This window comes from Chelonoidis abingdonii, chromosome 7 (genome assembly GCF_003597395.2).
Source record: "Chelonoidis abingdonii isolate Lonesome George chromosome 7, CheloAbing_2.0, whole genome shotgun sequence".
Taxonomy (NCBI): domain Eukaryota; kingdom Metazoa; phylum Chordata; order Testudines; family Testudinidae; genus Chelonoidis; species Chelonoidis abingdonii.
In genome coordinates this window covers 31,668,097-31,677,469 of record NC_133775.1, presented here as the reverse complement: position 1 = coordinate 31,677,469, position 9,373 = coordinate 31,668,097, and positions in this window count along the sequence as shown.

The following is a 9,373-nucleotide window of genomic DNA, read 5'->3' as shown; positions in this document are numbered from 1 at the left end:
GGGGAAGGGGCAGGGAGAGGAAGCAGGGAGTCAGGTGGGAAGCAGCAGCCTGGCTTGGCTAGGGAGCGAGGCGAGGCTGTGCTTGGTGCTGCTGATCAGCGTCACTGGGGGGTACTGAGCGTCCCCTGCCCTCACTGAATGTGCTGCCGGCTCTAGGGGGAGGCTCCTACTGCCCCTTCCTTCCCCCCCGCGGCCCTTCAGGAACTTGAGAGAGTCATTTTTGATCGCATAGCGACCCCCCTGGGAACAGGTTGCAGTAGGTCCTCTGGAAGTGACTCCTACCTGCCCTTTATCATCTGTAAAACAAATGCCCCCACGCCAATTGTTAGGCTTTCCTCTTGCATGGGGTTAGATTTAGAGCTCTTCTGCCTAAGCACTTTACATGGGGTGGGTAATATTACTCTTCTCCTTTAAATGAAGCGGAGGGGGCTAGGGTACACTTAATCACTAGACAATTCTCTTACTTTGGCATTAAAGGCTGCAGGATCAAGTCCTAGTTTATCCGGATACTTTTGTTCAGAAATGAGAGCAGGCACTTGGGACCATATTGTATCCACACACAGCTCCCCATGAAAGGTGTGTATCGGAGGCCAGAATTTGACCCTTTGATAAGGATAAGACGGGGAGGGGAGTTGTGAGTAAAGTGGCTCTCTAATTCTGCCAGTAGGATGGACCATATCAAGCCATTGATTTTAAGTACTCCTTACTGAAATCAATGGGAACGTCTACTTAAAAATGAATGCCACTATATAAAACAGTATTATTAATAGTTCATAAAGGTTTAAAGGGGGGAATATGTTCTACACTTGGCTGGCAGTTAACTGCACAGTGTGCCACTTGAAAGGTGGTACTGCTGCTCTAAAAAAGAAACCCAAACAGTATGAAAGCCAATTAGAGGAACTAATATTTCAGTGGCTATACAGAGTGGAAAAATTAAATATTAATTGCACAGTTCCCAAGTCCCCAGCATAGCACACAACACAGGCAAATATGGGGTGGGGGACTACAACTAAAAATTAGTAATGAAAGAAGCTTTAAATATAACAGTGGTTTTCAAGCAGTGATCTGCAGACCCCTAAGGGTCTGCAAACTATGTCTAAGATTTCCAATAGGGTCCACACCTCCATTCAATTTTTTGTTTTTTTAGGGGTCCACAAATGAAAAAGGTTGAAAACCACTGACATATAATACAAAACAGTTTTGGGGGTTCTATTCCTGCAAACAGTAATCCCTGCAAGTAATGGGAGTCTAGGGGTAACTTCTTTCAGGTTTAGTCTCTTATCTAGTATAGTCTCACACAGTACATGACAATATGCTTTACAGAGCTAAACACAGCTAAAAGAGTGAGATAAATAATCAGATATATAGGATTCATTTATTTAGCATACAAAGTTTATAACCTCAAATTCCTCTTTTAGGATTTGACATAAACAACAATAATTAAAGTCAGAACACCAGATTTATGCTGGTCAGAGTTAAATCCAGGTTTTTAATAAGGCACAATTAGTGGCAATATGTAAGGTACCTTTTAAAAATATCCCAACATTAGAATGAAATGAACATTTAGTCATAAGTGTCCAAGGCCTACCTCATCAGGTGGAGCAGTTGGTTGCTTTGGGCAGTAAAATGTTTAGTGATGCCACAGTGTGTGACTAACAGTGCCCAGGGCAATACAGAATCTTAGAGCTGTTTCTGTAAAATTAATTTAGAAGTGATACATTCACATATGTTTGTGAGAAGATTTTAGTTGGGGGTATTTATTTGCAGATGGTATATTTGTACTAATTTGAAAACTGTGTTATCTCTTTGAGTTAGAGTGACCAGACAGCATGTGTGAAAAATCGGGATGGCGGTAAAGGGTAATAGGAGCCTATATAAGAAAAAGACCCCAAAATCGGGACTGTCTCTATATAATCGGGACATCTGGTCACCCTACTTTGAATGAGCAAAAAGTAAACCTCACTGTAATCAAAATCCAGGTGTACTTTAACCACAGCGCCACCTATAGGTGTCCTTTATTTCTGCATCTTGGCCTTAATTGGACTAAAAAGTTAGAATTTAGATAGAAAAATGTTTAGATTAAAAAAAAATCTATAGGAAAACAGTTGTGGATGACAGATATAAAGTTATATTTTTGATGACATAGCTATTAAATATTATACTTAAAAATCAGAGGTACAATTTAAATGTAGGGAATCTTTCACTATGCATTTCCAAAGCAGACATACAACACTTGACTGGGAGCTCATTGAAGGATAGGAACCTTAGTCGGAAGTGGACAAGGGATGTGGTTAAAAATGAAGGATACATTTCTTTATCATATCTGTGCAATTTATCACCTAGATATCTCCACATACATACACATACATTCTCTCCAACTATATATTTGTCATTTTGGTTCTGGTACAATTTAAAACTTAAAGTGACAGGGTACATTACAGATATCAACAACTGCCATTTGCCTATGCTCTGACTGGCTAACAGCAGTACAAACAGAACCAAAGCTAAAATAAAATCAAAATCTTAATTATCTAAATCTGTAGGTCCTGAGGGTTACACCAAATTCAGACTCAGGTGGACCCATAAGAAGGGTTTCTCATAGGGAAAGGTTATTTTTGTTTGTTTGTTTGAACCAAGAAAGCTCTGTTATTTACCCTGATGAGTTTACCAGTCTTAAACGTAATGGTATTTTATAAAGTGAGAAAAACTCTCCCAAGCTGCCAAGTTCTAGACCATTTAGGGTTTTAAAGATGCTTCCTAAACACCTGTTACAATATATTCAGCTCTGTATTTTCTATAATATTTTCACTAGTCATGATTAATTAAAAATCACCTTAACTAAGAGCATTTTGCAGAATAATAATATTCTAATTTTTCTTTAGTCCAGCATCTGCTGTTGCTGAACTGTCACCTTCGCTCCTATATTTTTCATTGTGTGTCACAATGTAATTAGTTCAACATACTCTGTTATTAGCTGAGGTATTTCTATGGTAAGTTAATATAGTTCTGTGTAACTGGTATTTTTCAACAGTAGGCATAAATATGACCATTGACTTCAGGTGTGTTGAGTCCACAAGGTTTCAATTCACCTGTCATGATTCTCCCTAGAAGACTCTTAACTGTGACTGAATAAATAATACACACAACACAAAATAAAAACCTGGCTGCTGATAACATGGCATTTTAAGAGTCAGGGAGAGACTCCTAAAGTGGCTTGGAAGAAAGCTGCTACCTGAATGGCTGAGAAGGGCTTAACTAAGGTTGAAATTATTTCCATGCTGATGAGATAGTGTCCAGAGAGTGCCGAATCCAGGGAGTAGAGTTCCTCTCCATTCCACGAAATGAGCCTCTCTTCTGTCTCTCACCTTTGCAGAATCCTGTGGCCATTCAGCTATCTTATTTCTTTTCCCTTAGGTTCCTGTACTACTGAAGTGGCAACTTCATGGAGAAATCCTCCTTGTTGCACCCCTGCTATTCTCTGTCTCTTCCAATCTATACCTCTTGGACAAGCAACCCAAACCTTAAAGCAAACCCTTCAATCCCCTCACTCTGGAGGCTGCAGTGAAAATAACTGCCATTTGCTATTTTTAAATACTACTGCTTTGGATTAATATAGCCCCTTCCATTCTAGGATCTCAAAGAATTTTAAAACCTTACTGAAGTAAGCCTAGTAGAGTTGGTATTACTGTCCAGTTTCTATTGATGGGAGAAAGAGCAAAAGACCAGAAAAGAGTCCAACAGAGCTGAAGAGAAAGTCCATACAACTTTCAGCACCTTCCTCTAACCACTAGCCCATGCTATCTGCTCTAAATAGCAAGTTTAACTATTTTTAGAAAATGAATAGACATTTTGTTCTTCAAATCCTTAGTCACATGAGTAACATTACCCACAAGAGTAGAGAATCCCATGGAAATCAATCAGTGAGAACTATTCATATAGATAAGAATTTACAAGATATGGCTCTCATATCACCATCATTGGATCCACAGCTTAGTACAAAAGTAAAATAATACAAATTGCACAAATATATATATATATATATATATATAAAAATTCCCCTCTCACCCCTGTGGGTGGTACGTGTCTTCCTCAACCTCGGGTCCTCTACCAGAGGCCTGGGAGTTTGAGGGTTCTGCGCAGTATCTTAACTGTTCCTAGCACTGCACTCTTCTGGACAGAGAGCTTCTGATGTGTTCCTGGATCTGTTTGGAGCCCACTCACCAGCTTAGGAGTCACAGCCCCGAGTGCCCTACCACCACTGGGACCACTTTGGCCTTCACTTTCCACATCCTCTCTAGTTCCTCTTTAGGCCCTGGTATTCTCCAGCTTCTCATGTTCCTTCTTCCTGATGTTGCTGTCACTTGGCATGCTATATCTATCACCACCGTGACTTCTGGTCCTTGTCTATTCCACGATGTCTGGTTTGATGGCCAGTACCTGCCTGTCCGTCGGGATCTGGAAGTCGCCACAGAATCTTAGCCTCTATTCTCCACAACCTTCTGTGGAATCTCCATCTGCGTCTTGGGAGGGTCTAGCCCATACGCTGTGCAGATGTCCTGAACACAATGCAGCCACTTGTTGTTGCCCTTCAGTGTATGCTGCCTGCCTGATCTTACCCTGCCGCTATGTGTTGGACTGTCTCTGAATCCTCTCTGCACAGTCTGCACTTGGGTCCTCTCTATGTGGTAGGACTCCTGCTCAATGGATCTGGTGCTCAGTGCCTGTTCCTGTGCTGCTATGATCAGTGCCCAGTGCTGTCTTTTAGTCCAGCCCTTTCTAGCCACTGGTAGATTCCCATGTCAGCCACCTCAGCTATCTGGCGATGGTACATCCCATTGCAGGTTTGTCTTTGCCATGGCACTGTCTTCTGCTTGGTCTTCCTCCATGTCTGCTGCTGCTCAGGCATTCTCTCCAGCAGCTCATCTTGGGGCCATCTTACTGATGTACTCCTGGATTGTCCGGGTTCATCCAGGACAGTGGCTTTGACGCTCACCAAGCCCCGCCCGCCTTCTTTCCAGCTGGTATACAGTCTCTGGGTGTTGGACTTGGGGTGGAAACCTCCGTGCATTGTGAGGAGCTTCTGGGTCTTCACATCGGCAGCTTCCATGTCCTCCTTTGGCCAGCTCACTATACCGGCAGGGTATCTGATGACCGGTATATATAATGGAGTCACTTTAGGAAGAGGTAAAGCCAGCTAATTTAATAAAGCATCTGCCTTTAAAATGACATTGCCAGGAATAAAATTATTTGCAGTTACTTGCACTAAGCCCAGATCCTCAAATATATTGAAATGGTAGCCAGCCATATATGTAAGAGCCATTTATAAATTAATTAATAGGCTTTATAAGGTTGTAACTCAAGGGCCTACAGGCCTGTATGACAATTCATTTAGCGTAGATAAGGCCTGGATATAAAATGGTTGTAATGATGTGGGAAGTTACTAAATTAGTTATTTTTAACCAATTAGTTTGACCTTATGTCACAAGGTAAGTATTACAGTAAACAAAAGTGGTACATAATGAGAAAAGGTGAAGTGAGGTACCGAAAAAGTATTCCTTTGGAATCTTAGGGAAAGTTTAAAAGGATGTTGAGCTTAACTGAAACTTACATGTACTAACTGCAGATGTACTATGGCAACTATCTGATGTAAATGTTAATGAATATAATGTGTAAGTGATTAATTGACCTGTCAAAGATGGGGACCCCAATATTATCAAGGTGTGGTATAAGGAAAGAAAACGTTGAAAACATCACTGAATGTGGATAAAGTATGGTGGGTGTTAGTGTACCACTTGTAAAGGATGTTACACAGCTTAAGGACAGTGGAACACACGGATGGTCTCATGTATACCGGGGGTTCCCCAAAAGAGATGATGTGAGTATGCCAGTGCTGGCCATTTTATATTGTCTCTGTCTTCTTTGCTGTATTACAGTGTTTGTTTTGCTAATAAATTTTATAACATTACTAATCAAATAATACATGATAGATTGTTTCTACTGTGTGCCTCATTCTACTGACAACTTTACTACTGTGCCTGATTCAGAGGAAAAACCCTTTGAAGCTACTGCACAATATGTACAAGTAAATACTCCTCGTGAATCAGGAAATACAAATCAATGTGAGTTAAGCCCCTAAAATTCTTTAAGGATTTGGGCCTAATCAAATAGAAATGCACATAAGACTAGTTAAAGAATTGCTATGCCATCATCACCTCCAGTAAAGTGGAGAGTTCTGTTAACAGAGTCTAAGTAGATATAATCAGAGTTTGAAGTTCTATTATATTTAAAATTATAGGCCCTTTGAAACTACCAGCATACACATATTTAATAATAAGTTAACTGCACCATATTACTTTACAACTGAAAACTTAAAATGGATTGAATATGAGCCATTTTACTGGATTGTAATAAAACAAGACAGTTCTTTGCAAGTTAGGTTAGGTAATTTATATAATTATAAAATGTGTTTACAGTTAATTTTTGTGATCATTCATTGTGATAGCAATTTTTTATTCATAAATATAAAACTGGTTAGAGGACACTCCTGTCACTCAAATGTCATCTTGAAAAAGAAAAACTTAATTATAAAATATTTTTAAAAAGAAATGTATACTGAATTTACTTTTGAAGAAAAATAGTTGTTTTACCTAAAGACTCTCAAAGAAAACAGCAAAATTCAGGGCTGTCTAAATATCTGAAAGATAGACAGACTTTGCCTATGAAGTACTTTATATTTACAGAATAAAAAGAATAACCAGATAAGAGATTTTTTTTAAAAAAATAAGAGTGGCTAATTTAATTGACTGAAATTTGTTTGCTAAATGCAGGGGTACATTTATAATGCCATCATTTATACTTCTGAAAATAAATCATGTTTTATAATACAATTGTTTTTGATAAATCACTAGCACTTCTTTCCAGCTTCAAAACATTCCAGAGAGGAAGCAAATCTGTCAATTCTCTCCACTTCCCCCATCAGAAATCACTGAAAATATATTAAATGTTCCCTATTCCAAGATAACAATATTTTCTATAGCCATTTTAAAAATCTCATTAGTCAAAAGCCAGGTTACCCCTCCCCCCCGCACTCCAAATGTTGGAATACATCCTAAGGATACTTTGGATTTTCATTTCTGTTGTTTCGCAATGTAGTTTGGTATGATTTCAGAAAATATGCCCAGAGGGAAGTTATTAAACAACACCATCCTGGAAATAATTTGTTACATAGGAAAAATAAAAATAACTCTTGCTTTTATGAATATTTCTTCCAAGTAAGTTTCAAATATTAAAAAATAAATAGAAGTTGTACTCAAAGGAAAATTCACTCATACGTGTTACTTTTTGATGGTGTCTATCTAAATAAATAACATGGAGGTAGCATTGAAATTCCTTCTTATCAGTTCTGTCCAATAATAAATCCTAGACCATGATTAGAATATCTGCCAGTTAGCAACTCAGTCAGGGAATGACACTGTGGTGAAGTTTTGATAACTTCTAGAATCACTGCAATTTATAGAAGGAGGAGGTCCATGATGGATTTCTTACCTATCAGTATATAGGACACTTATTGATGGCCTGTTTGAGCTATCTTAAACATATGGAGGAATACTTGACTAGAGCCATCCCCACCCCACCCCTTCAAAAAATAGACCTTCAAAGGGAGTCCAAGACCCAAGGTTCCAGTGGATTTTGTTGTATGTTATAATATTTCCGTGAGTAATCATTTTCAGCTAATATGTTTGAATGCTTCCTATGTCCTTCTGATGATCATTTATGATGAGACTATGACTCTAGGTCTCATTCCTAAGAAGTCAGACAAAGTTTGGAACTCAATATAAGCTAAAATGTACGAAGTATGATTTCCGGCTCAATTTAAAGTTGTGTTTTAATATAAGGGGCAGCACATCCGGGGAAGAGAGAGAGGGTAACAAAAATAAAGAAATTGAGCAGCCTGGTTACTTGACTTTTACAGAAATTGTACATCATATCCAAGTAATTATAACACAACTGTTATTTTAAGTTCCCTTAACTGGATATAAAATAATAATGACCAACAATTCTTTCATTCTGTGGCTACATTCATCATATCTCAAGTTTGCAATATTTACCTTGTTCACTTTTTTCTTATGGTGGATTCTATTAGACCAGAGGTCGGCAACCTTTGAGAAGCGGTGTGCCGAGTCTTCATTTATTCACTCTGATTTAAGGTTTTGCGTGCCAGTAATACATTTTAACATATTTAGAAGGTCTCTTTCTATAAAAGTCTATTATATATAACTAAACTATTGTTTTATGTAAAGTAAATAAGATTTTTAAAATATTTAAGAAGCTTCATTTAAAATTAAATTAAAATGCAGAGCCCTCCCAGACCGATGGCCAGGACCCGGGCAGTGAGAGTGCCACTGAAAATCAGCTCACATGCCGCCTTTGGCACGCGTGCCATAGGGTTCCCTACCCCTGTATTAGACAAAAATGTTTTCATTATGATTTCTCTTTTATTTATCGCAACATTGCTTTCTGGAAAAATTGCACAAGTTCTTAAGCTCTCTATTCAATTTTTAGAGATATCATACATCACAGAGATGGTTTATTAGACTCAACTTATTTAAAGTTAACTCCTTAATGGTTATTTCTCCAATTGCATTTATTACATGTCTAGTATATATGAATCTTTCCTGCATATAAAATATTGCACTGTTTATTTAAAAAAAAAAACGCCCTCTTTTCCCTAAATTGTTCTTGAGAACTTGATTGAACATTTCATAACAACAATGCTGTCATTTTATTATAATTCTGTAGCTTCTAACAGTCTTATAAACAATCTTACAATTAAGATCTAACGTTAATGGAATAGAATGTTGTCATTGGATAATGGTTTCCTGCTGCTAGATAAATGCTACAGCCATGGTAAGGCATTTTTTGAAAGTAACCATGAAGACAACTCCAAAAGATTATTTTTAAAGCAGGTGCCATGGATCCTGTGACACCATTCTGGTACAATTACTTTATTTCTATTTTACTAAATGACTGATAAAAATGGAAACATTTTGCATGATGTATGTTGGTGCAATAAAGTGACAGTTGCTCATTTTACCATTACTGAATATCTGAATTCTGCTTAGCTTAAGGAACAGATTTATTTTGTGGCTCATCCACTCAGAAAAGTTTATTCATTAAGCACAGCTTAAAAATACACTGTATTTCTATGAAAAAGATGAAGCACAATGTTTCCAGTAGGTGGTGTATATGGAAGAGAAGAAATAGGGCCTGCATGTCCCCTTTCTGTGACCTTCCATAAACCCATTCCTCCTCTTTCCCTCTCTCCTCTCATTCCACAAGGACTGGGGAGCTGTGACTATCCATAGAATGTTTC